The sequence below is a fragment of the Amborella trichopoda genome, chromosome 1, assembly GCF_054954075.1.
Source record: "Amborella trichopoda isolate Santa Cruz 75 chromosome 1, AtrichopodaSantaCruz75HAP2 v2.0, whole genome shotgun sequence".
Lineage (NCBI taxonomy): Eukaryota > Viridiplantae > Streptophyta > Magnoliopsida > Amborellales > Amborellaceae > Amborella > Amborella trichopoda.
This window is the reverse complement of record NC_142336.1, coordinates 4,918,181-4,930,306: the sequence shown is the minus strand read 5'-3', so window position 1 is coordinate 4,930,306 and position 12,126 is coordinate 4,918,181.

Here is a 12,126-nt window from a genome sequence, read left to right as displayed (position 1 = left end):
AATGCACCGGCTACATTTATGGATTTGATGAATCAGATATTTAGGCCCTTTTTGGATAAATTTATTGTGGTATTCATCGATGATATTTTAATTTATTCCAAGAATCAGAAGGAACATGAGCAGCATGTAAGAATGGTATTGCAAATATTAAGAGAAAAGAAATTGTATTCCAAACTTAGTAAATGTGAATTTTGGCTTGAACAAGTGACATTTTTAGGGCATGTTATATCAAAGGAAGGTCTATCAGTTGATCCTTCAAAGGTTGAAGCTGTTGTTAATTGGAAACAACCAAGTAATGTGACTGAAGTTCGAAGCTTTTTGGGATTGGCAGGATATTACAAAAAATTTGTAGAAGGATTTTCTCGAATCGCAACCCCATTGACTCGATTGACACAGAAAAATGTCAAATTTGAGTGGACAAGTGAATGTGAGGAGAGTTTTCAAGAACTAAAAGTTTGATTAACTTCAGCACCTATTTTAACTATTCCTGATGCGAGTGGGGGATTTGTGATTTATAGTGATGCTTCACATAAAGGTTTGGGCTGTGTATTAATGCAATATGGGAAAATAGTGGCATATGCATCCAGACAGTTGAAAGAATATGAGAAAAAATATCCAATTCATGACTTGGAGCTAGCAGTAATAGTATTCGCTTTGAAAATATGGAGGCATTATCTATATGGTGAGCAATTCAAAATATACACGGATCATAAGAGTTTGAAATACCTCTTCTCTCAAAAGGATTTAAATATGCGACAGATAAGATGGATGGATTTCTTAAAAGATTATGATTGTACAATCCATTATCATTCAGGAAAAGCTAACGTTGTGGCCGACGCTCTAAGTAGAAAATCTACGGGAGTCTTAGCTCATCTAATGATCCAAGAAATGAGATTGTTAGAGGAAATAGTGGATTGGCATCCAACTCCATCCATTAATGGTGTGGTAAGTATGATTGTCAACATTAAGGCGGAACCCCAACTAATCCAACAGATTCGATTAGCACAAAAGAAAGACCCTCAGCTTATAACAATCATAGAAGAGGTGAAGCAAGGAAAGACAGATGAATTCTCTATATGTAGTGAGGATTTGCTAAGATTCAAAGGTCGGGTTTGTGTCCCGAATGATGAGAGTGTGAAGAAAGCTATCTTAGAAGAAGCACATCATTCTCGTTATACGATACATCCCGAAAGTATTAAAATGTATCAGGACCTGAAGAAAACTTTTTGGTGGAATAATAAGAAAAAAGAGGTAGCACTATTTGTGTCTAAATGCCTAACATGCCAGCAAGTAAAAGATGAACATCAAAGGCCCGCTGGGTTGTTGCAGCCTTTACCCGTGCCAGAATGGAAGTGGGAGCACATCTCTATGGATTTTGTTTCTGGCTTGCCTAGAACAAATTCAGGACATGATACCATTTGGGTCATTGTGGACCGGTTGACCAAAGCTGCCCACTTTCTACCGATTCGTATAACGTACACTTTAGATCGACTGGCCCAGTTGTACATTAAGGAAATAGTGCGGTTGCATGGAGTTCCTGTCAGTATTATATCGGACAGGGATACTCGGTTTACTTCTAAATTTTGGGCTAGACTACAGTCAGCCGTGGGGACAAGACTCACCTTTAGTACTGCCTTTCACCCCCAAACTGATGGACAATCGGAGAGGACCATCCAAACCTTGGAAGATATGTTGAGGGCCTGTGTTATTGACTTTACAGGAAGCTGGGATGACCATTTACCCCTGATTGAGTTTGCTTATAATAATAGCTTCCAAGCCAGTATTCAGATGGCACCATATGAAGCCCTGTATGGAAGGAAATGCAGGTCACCCATATGTTGGGACGAGGTTGGTGAAAGAAAGCTTTTGGGGCCAGAAATTGTCCAGATAACCACAAATAAAATAGCATTAATTCGTGAAAGGCTCAGGACAACTCAGTATCGGCAAAAGAGTTATGCCGATAACCGAAGGAGAGATCTTGAATTTGATGAAAGTGATCGAGTTTTCCTAAAAATCTCACCAATAAAGGGCATTATGAGATTCGGCAAGAAAGGAAAGTTGAGCCCACGTTACATCGAACCATTTGAAATCCTGAAAAGAATCGGAGGTGTCGCTTATAGACTTGCCTTACCACCCGAATTGGCAAACGTCCATAATGTCTTTCATGTATCTTCACTACAAAAATATAACCCCGACCCATCCCATATCTTGAAATATGAACCTTTACCGATCAGGAAGGACCTATCCTTCATTGAGCAGCCAATTTTGATACTGGATAGAAAGGTGCACGTGTTGCGCAAGAAGGAGATTCCTTTGGTCCGTGTATTATGGCAGTACTATTCAAGAGAAGAGTCGACTTGGGAACGAGAAGACGATATCAGAGAAAAATATCCCTATCTTTTTCAGCAATCAGGTACACAAATTTAGAGGGCTAAATTTCTTTAAGTGGGAAAGAATGTAACAATATTAACTAAAATAAATAAATTAATTGATTAATAATTATATATTAGTAATGATAATAATAATAATGCTAATAATAATATAACATTAGGACATTGTTGCTTTTATATTAACAATAAATAAAAAATATTATTGTTAATATATTTGAGGGTTCAATTTTACTTGGGTGGACCTTAGGTCCACCACCTCAAAGTTTTACAATAACACTCCTTTAATCGACACCTTGCTCTGAGGTATTTCTTTTTTATACGCCTTTCTCTCTCTCTCTCTAGAAACACTAAAGTCTCCCTTTCATTACATATCCTATTTTCTCATTTCATATTTGTCAAAATCCTCTTTGCAAATTCCCTTCACATTGATCCCGTCCAAGTTTCTCTTCGGAATTTGTATCTCCGTCCTACACAGCAAAGCTTGCATGATGTGTAGCAAAAATCCTCTTTGCAAGTTTGTCCTCCAAATTTGCACAAATCATTACCCATCTCATTGATTCTAGCACAGCAAAATTTACATCTCGTCCAAATTTCTCTTCCAAATTTCGTCCCTTTGCGAAATTTGTTTTGCATCCCTTAAAATCTACCTTTTGCTTTTGAGCCTATAAGGCTGTTGGGCCACAAGAGCCTATTACAAACAGACGATTTGTATAAGGTCACAATCGTGGTTAAGTTGATTTTATATGCTTTCTTTCCCTGAAAAAGATTTTTCATTCACATCGAGTCTCTGAAGAAAGTACCGATGTTTTTGTGTGAGATGGAACTGATGCTCTCCCAATTTCGGAGTTAATGTAAGTGACATCGTTTTCCTGAAAAATACTCTGTTTTTAATAAATAGTGATATTTCCGTCTAGGATCTTTATTTTATAAGTTTTGTGTGTAAGTGACCTTATTGTCTCGAAAAATAATCCATTTTTTTTAAAAATAAAATGAAATAATTATTTCTGCTTATTATCAGGAATTTTAGGCGCGATAAATTTTATGTGCACACGACCTCATTATCTTGAAAAATAATCTTTTTAATAAAAATTGTGATATTTTATCTATGTTAGAAATTTTAAATACTGTAAATTCTTAGAAAAACAAATTTATTTATTTTTCTTGTCTATTGTTAGAAAATTTTATATACTATTAAATTATTAGAAATAAATGTGATATTTCTGCTTTTAGTAAAATTGTGAGATTTCTTTCTACTGTTTTAAAATATTTAGACATTGTGAATTTCATGTGCAAATGACTGCCTTATTATCTGAAAAATGATATTTTGCTTTTGATTATAGTATTGTTGTGAAATGTTCAATTGCAAATTAACATTCCATAAATTGTGATAATTTCGTATTCTTGAATTTCTATAGGAGTTTTTCTATACATATTAGATTGGCAATTATGCTAGAATGTCTTTACGAACTGCTACCTTTCTAAATTTGGGCCCAAAATATTTGATTGGTTATTTTTGAAATGTTATTGAAAGTGACTGTTATTAATGGTGTCAGTGAGATTCATATTAATGATTTCAGTGATATGTTGAGTACATGATATTTGCTGCTTTCGAATGTTTAAAGAGATTTAGAAATAATTTAAGTATGCAAGTGGACTCATCCGGTTCGCTGGTGAGGTATAAGTGGACCTACCCGGGGCGCCGGTAGGGATTAAGTTGACTCATCCGGTACGCCGGTGAGGTATAAGTGGACCTGCAGGGATTAAGTGGACCTATCTGGGATGCCGATAGGGATTAAGTGGACCCATCAGGACGCTGATGGGGTATATAGGTGACCTCATTGGGACGCCAGTAAGGTATTTTGTGAAATCCTTTGAATTATGCACTACCGTTAAAGTGTTATATGCATTTCGATTATTCAGATTATACTTAATTATGCATTTCTGTTAATAGATTTTCTTTTTGAAAATATTGATATCTTTCAACCATAATTATTTTTTAGGATTATGATGATCACTTACTGAGTAGCCAAACTCATCAAACTATGGTAAACATTTTTTCAGGATAACTGCGGATTCATTTTGAGTGCTAGTCAAGATCAACCTTGGAAGATACTGTTGTTGTGCTAGCTTTCTTTATTTACTTTGTAAGACCTCGCCACTGTAAATTTGTCCTATCAATAGATGTATATATGTTTTGTCTGTCACATCTCAGAAATAACAGTATTGTAAATTCTTGGGGTGTGACACAACATTTGGGTCATTGTGGACCGACTGACTAAAGCTACTCACTTCCTACCGATCCGCACGACTTACACTTTGGATCGACTAGCCCAATTGTACATTAAGGAAATAGTGCAGTACAAGGAGTTCCGATCAGCATTATATTGGACTGGACACTCGATTTATATCTAAATTTTTTGCTAGGCTACAGTCAGCCATGGGGACGAAAATTACTTTTAGTACCGCCTTTCATTCCCAAACTGATGGACGATCAAAGAGGACCATCCTGACCTTGGAAGATATGCTAAGGGCCTGTGTCATTGACTTTAAAGGAAGTTGGGATGCCCATTTATCCCTGATTAAATTTACATATAACAATAGCTTCCAAACCAGTATTCAAATGGTACCATATGAAGCTCTATATGGAAGGAGATGCAGGTCACCCGTCAGTGGGATGAGGTTGGTGAAAGAAGGCTTTTGGGGCTAGAAATCATCCAGGTAACCTCAGATAAGATAATATTAATTCAAGAAAGGCTCAAAACCGCTTAGAGTCGGCAGAAGAGTTATGTCGATAACCGAAAGAGAGACCTTGAATTTGAGGAAGGTGATCGGGTCTTCTTAAAGGGGTTGCCAATAAAGGGCATCATGAGATTCGGTAAGAAAGGAAAGTTGAGCCCCCGTTACATCGTACCCTTTGAAATCCTGGAGAGAGTCGGATGCATCGCATATAGACTTGCCTACCTCATTAATTAGCAAACATCTATAATGTCTTCCATGTATCCTCATTACGAAAATATAAGCCCGACTCATCCCATGTCCTTAAATATGAACCTTTATTGATCAGAGAGGACCTGACCTTTATTGAGCAGCCAAGCTTGATACTAGATAGGAGGGAGCAGGTATTGCGTAACAAAGAGATTTCTTTGATCTACGTATTGTGGCAGCATCATTCGAGAGAAGAGTCAACTTTGGAACGAGAAGACGAAATCAGAGAAAAATACCCCTATCTTTTTCAGCAATCAGGTACAAAAATTTAGAGGACTAAATTTCTTTAAGGGGGGGAGAATATAACAATCCCAAACTTTAAAAAAAAAAAAAAGAAAAAAAAAAGAAAAGAAGAAAAAAAAGCATTTTACCTTTGATGGTCCATACAAATAATTTGGTTCTTAGGGACCATCATTTTTTTCTCTTTTTACCTTCACCTTTGGTTTATTGTGCCACGTCCTCTAGGGACGTGGGCTTTAAGTGTTAATGTAACACCTTCTAAACACCTCATGTATGAGATGGGTTAATAATATATTATAATAATATTTTTTTGTGTTTAAAAAGAGGAGAACGAGTTGGATTCTCTATCTCACCAAAAACACTCTCTCTTACGCCCCTCCCTCTCAGTAACGTTGAGCCCTCTTTGTGAATTAGAGAATGTAGTGAACTCCTTCTCTCTAGCCGAATTTTACCGAAAGTTTCCTCTCAAATATTATAGGTAAATGATCTCATTATCCTGAAAAATAGTCTGTTCATCATTTTTATACTGTAATTTTATGTGCATATGGTATCATTTTTTTTCTGTTAAAATTATTACTATTAGAAATTTAGACATTGTAAATTATTAAAAATAAAATTTTTGCCTATTATTATGACTTTTAGAGACTGTAAAATTTATGTGTAAGTGATGTCATTTCTGGTAAAATCATTATGTGAAAAATTGATATTTCTGCAATTAATTATAATATCGCCAATACTATGAGATTTACGCATTTCTGCATTTAATTGTATTTTTGTTTGTCTATGAATTTTATATACTATAAGTTTTACCTATTCCTGTAAAATAACTAATTATGAAATTACATTCCATAAAATTGTGATATTTATGTGTTTAACCTTGGATTTCTATAAAAGCTCTTAAATTCATAATCGACTGCCTATTGAATTCCATTTCAAATATACATGTTCGATCTGCTACCTTTCGCCAATTTTTATCCAAATTGTTTGATTGGTTACTTACAAATATTTCAATGAAAGTAATTGTTTAAATTGTTTCAAGTGAATTCCTGTTAATGATTTTAATGATACTTTGAATATACGATGTTGATGCTTTTTTATGTTAAAGACTTTCTGAGATAATTTAAGCATGTGTAGACGTATCCGGGACGTCGATAGGGACTATTTGAACTCATCCGGTACGCCGGTGAGGTACGTTTGGACCTGCAGGGATTGTTTGGACCTATCTGGTTATGTCGCTAGGGACTATTTGGACTCATCGGGACGCCGGTGAGGTATGTTTGGACCTGCAGGGATTGTTTGGACCTATCTGGTTACGCCGGTAGGGACTATTTGGACACATCCGAGACATCGGTGATGTATGTTTGGACCTGTAGGGATTGTTTGGACACATCCAAGCCACTGGTGGGGTATATAGGTGACCTACTTGAGACACTTGTAAGGTATTTTGTGAAATCCTTTGAGTTATGCATTGCGGTTAAAATATTTATATGCATTTTAATCATTGGGATTATGTTTAATTATGTATTTCTGGAAGTGAAATTGTTATCCATAAATGTTTTTTGGCTCGCATTGTTTCTAATAGACCTCCCTTTTTAAAAATGCTTACATCTTCCGACTATGATTATTTTGTAGCACTATGATGATCACTTACTGAGTAGCCAAACTCATTAAACTATGGTAAAAAAATTTCAACGTAATTGCAGCCTCCCTAGTTGAAGGCACAACATGATCAATTGGAAGAAGTCATAGTTATGATGAAATTTTCTCTTTGTGACTTTCGTTCAAATTTACTATTGTAAATTTTGTCCTATCAACAGATGTATATCTAAACCTTCATGTTAATACTAGTCATGAGTAGATTTTGTACAGACTCTTAGAAAGGAAAAAATCTGTTTTAGTGCAATTAATGGTGAAGTAGAAAAATTTCGTTTTATTAAAGATAGACTGTTACATCTCAAGGATTCCAGTATTATAAATCTTGGGGTGTGACAATTATGGTATCAGAGCAATAGGTTTCAGATTCTTCGGAAATTTGAAAAGAATATATTCTAAGTCATATTTATTGTATGTACAGATTAGTACAAGGTCAAGATCCAGAATGGCTGAAGATAATATGGAGGGAATTCATAAAGCCTTGGAAAATATGGTTGCCCTTCTGCAAATCAGATGAAAAACAATAATACACCAAGGCAGTCAGCTACGGGAAATGGTGAGTGTAATATCGAAAAATTTAAGAAATTAAACACACCTTCTTTTAAAGGTGCTGCTGACCCACTAAAAGCTGAGGGATGGATTTTGCAATTGGAGAAAATATTCGAGGTGATGGAATGTCCTGATAAGTCTTTATGTTAAAAGGTGAAGCCCAACATTGGTGGCGGATGGCAAAAGGAGTATTGGTCTTAGAAAATAAACCCTTTGACTTGGGAAGTATTTCTAGAGATATTTAATGAAAAGTACTTCCCAGATTTTGTTCGAGATCAAAATGAAATGGAATTTCTGGAATTAGTCCAAGGGAACAGGACGGTAGCACAGTATGAGGTCAAGTTTACTGAATTGGCCAGGTTTGCATCATATATAATCAACAATGAGACAAGAAAGGTGAAAAAATTTGAAAGGGGCCTTAGACCAGCCATCAGAAGCAGAATATCAATCTTAAATTTTTTTAACTTTTTCTTTGTTGCTACAATACTCTACAATTTCTTTGGCTGAATTACTCAGATTCTGTTTGTGTACTCAGATCATGCATGGGCAGAGTACTCGGTGCACAATGTGAATACTCGGTTTGAGTAGTAGTTTCCAACATTGCTCTAAAATGGGAAAACATCCAAATACTCCAACGGGTCGTTTAGGTACCAGGAAATATATTGTCTAGGAAATATATTATTGGCATAATATTACTAATGTATTACCTGCAAATGGATTGTTATTGTTTGGGTCGTATCTAGATGTAACTTGAGAAATACATTGTTACTGTTTGGGTCGTATCTAGATACAATTTCTCGAAGACACCCCAAGCCAGCCAATTTGATGTCTAATGACTAAAAATAATTATAACCTGATTGTAACAAAGATAAATAGTCTCAGTAATATATAATCCCTTTTATATTATTTTCAAACAAATTAATAACAAGGATATAGAATAATGCTCCCCATATTGCGCCGGCTGGATAGCCCAACTTCTATCTAGCAACAAAGAGTGTAGATCGGAACCTCTGGGTCACACTAAAATGTCGTGCCAAAAGATTTTGTGCTCTTGGTGGAGCATACTGTCCATTATGGTTCGGAAATCCAATTAGCATGTGGGTTGCTTAAGACAATATCATATTAAAGGTCATTCAAGCCAAGAAATTCAATTGAGTCGTAAGACCAAATTGGTAAGTTACATTTGAAATATTATTCAATTAACATTTGACAAATGCTATGCATTTGTCGCATAGCATTTGTCAAATGTGGTCCGGGCCCTAGTTTTTTAGGAGCCGGGCGGGCCACCCGGCCCATTGCCACCTTTAACTGTTATCATTTTGGCCATTATTCACTTCAAAATTATCAAATGCTATACATGAGAGGAAATCAAATTGTGATGTGCATGAATATTGTTGTTTCACTCTATGTGATATCCGATGGGAGGCATGACGCAATGCCATAAAGATGCATGGTTCATATAACATACTAGTTACTAAAAGACCATCAGGCAAAGTAGAAAGTGTTGGAAATTATGATGTTTCAGGCCATTTTTTATTCAAGAACTCCAACTATATTGGGCACAACCATACTGGCTTATAAGAAAATTATCATTGTATTGGCATGAAAAAGTGTCATGTTCATAAATCCAAATATTATTGGGTTATTAGAAGCATAATCACAATTAATCATAGTATGAGATTTAACAAATAGCTTTTCAAACTCCCAAGTTGGGTAAGATATAGTGCCCCCTAATAGAAACAAAATTGAAACAAGATAAGAAAGCGTATTACTCTTTTCTTTTGAGAGGAGCATGTAACAAGATAAGAAAGTGTATATTACCCCATTCACCTATAATTGTAAAGTGTTTGAATCTTTCAATGTATCAATAAACTGATCTTGTAATTGGCCCACTTTTTTTTATTATATCATAGGCAAATATTCATGACAGTGGTTTTTTGCCATCTTTTCATTGATCGCACAATAAATCATGAAAAAAGTTTATATAAGGTTGCATCCATAAAAAGTAGAATTAAAGATGTACCTCAAAAATCCATCGGAAAAGTTCTTTTAATGCTAGAAAACCCGCTAATTGATCATCTTGACATCAAGATGTATGAATATGAAAAAAAAGAGAAAAGATTTTGAATCCTAGAAATAGTGCATCTTGCAACACATTATCTAGACCGTCCATTTTCAAGATTTTCATATGCTTATAAATCTACTCGATTTTAACCATCATTTGAGTTTAAAATTTTATAATTAGATGTTAAAATAGATTTTCAGATAATCCTAATATTTTGTACACCAAAATTAGACGTTATGATAAAATTTGGAGGTACGCCTTAACGAGATTGTTTAGATTGTTTAAGGTTGCAACCTTATAGAAACCACAACGATAAATCATTCATGAGATTTCCTCCTTTCTTCTTATATGGTTAATGTGTTTTCCTATTTTTACATTGGCTAGGGATCTTGGGTTGTTTATTATTTTTAGAATCTTGTTTCTTTGTATATGGACGATTTTGAAATGTTACTTTAGGTTATCTTTATATGTATGGTTGATAGTAATGAGTCTCTAGAAGGGAGTCAAAACTTATGGGTGTGGTCTTTTAGAACTGGAAAATGGTTTGATAGGATTTCATAACTCATCAAAAATTACAATTGAAGTGTTGAAAAACCTTTAAATCAGTCATCTCAACTTGAACATTATGGTTGTGAAAAATAATTAGGATTTTAAATTCTAAAAATAGTGTACATTGCAACAAATCGTCTAGACCACCCATTTCCCCTAAAAGTAAGTAATAGATCCGCAATATCTGTACAATTTTTTGGATTTCAAATTTTATTGTCATTGTTAAAAATTGATTTTACATTCATAATAAATATTTCCAACGCCCAAAGTGTTTTCTAGATGAGGATTTGAGTTAAGGCTTTATTTTGCTTTCATAAAGCCTAGGCCCTATAGAAACTTCATCCTTTATAATGAATTTGAAGAAAAACATTTATGGAGAGTTTACTTTTATGGACACAAAATTTAAATTTTAGGGAAAATTGCTTAAAACCCCCTAAAACATATTTTCTAGACACTCTACCCCCACCCTAAACTTCCTCACTTTTTTTTCTTAAAAACCATCTTTTCTAACTACCTAACTAAAAAAGTTGTAATTTTTTTGACGAAAATACCCCTTCCCGTACCTTCACCGTACGAACAAATCATTTGGATGGACCCCAATAATACTTTTTCCAAACCGTGGTTCTTATTTGCCAGACTCATGACATATGCTAGACTAAATTTTCTGCAATACTGGACTTCTTATTTAGACAGTGATACGCCGGACCGTAGATTACTAACGCCGGACAACTTTACTCTTGTATCTAAAACGTCGGACTGAGACAATGAAATGCGGACTTACATGTTCAGTAATAAAACCACCGGAGCGAAGCTCTACAACGCCAGACAGCGAGTAAAATATGCCAGAAACACACTCCGGACCGCACATTACAAACGCCGAACTGACCCCACTGAAGCACTAATTCAAATCGCCGAACCGCGCAATGTAAACGCCGGACTGCATAATGTTAGTTGCCAGACAACTGCTTCAAAACACCTGATTGCTTCTTTTACAGTACCAAAGACGCCGAACCGTGCCCATAAAACAACGGAATGCCCTATGAAATCACCGAATCGAAACTTAGAAAAGCCGGACCGACGATCTCAGTAAGGAATCACCGAACTACGATAGTGAAATGCCGGACTATTCGACGAGATTTCCGGACGGCTCAAAACTAAAACCGGATTGACCTTTGCCAGAGTGAATGCCGTCAGACTGCCGCGGTGACTCTCCTGGAGTGCCATGATTTTAGGAACCAAATCGTCGGACCGTTGTGGTGATTGCGCCGGAGTGCCGATGAATCCAGGAATGACATCGTCGGACTACCACGTGATGGTGCCGGGGTGCCATGAATCCAGGAAGCAAATCGCCAGACTCCCACGGTGACTATGTCGGAGTGCCCATGAATCTAGGAACCAAATTGTCGGACTGCCGCAGTGAGTGTGTCGGAGTGCCCATGAACTCAGGAATGAAATCATCGGATTGCCGCGAGATTGTGCCGAAGTGCCCATGAATCCAAGAATGAAATCGCCGGATTACCGTGTGATTATGTCGGAGTGCCCATGAATCCAGGAATAAAATCGCCGGACCGCTACTGTTAAATTGTCGGAGCAGGCGTGAATCTATTGAAAGTTTCTCCGGACCGCTCTTCATGAAATTCCGAAGCGCTCTTCATGAAGTGCTGAAGCGCGTTTATGAAGTGCCGGAGTGCCTTC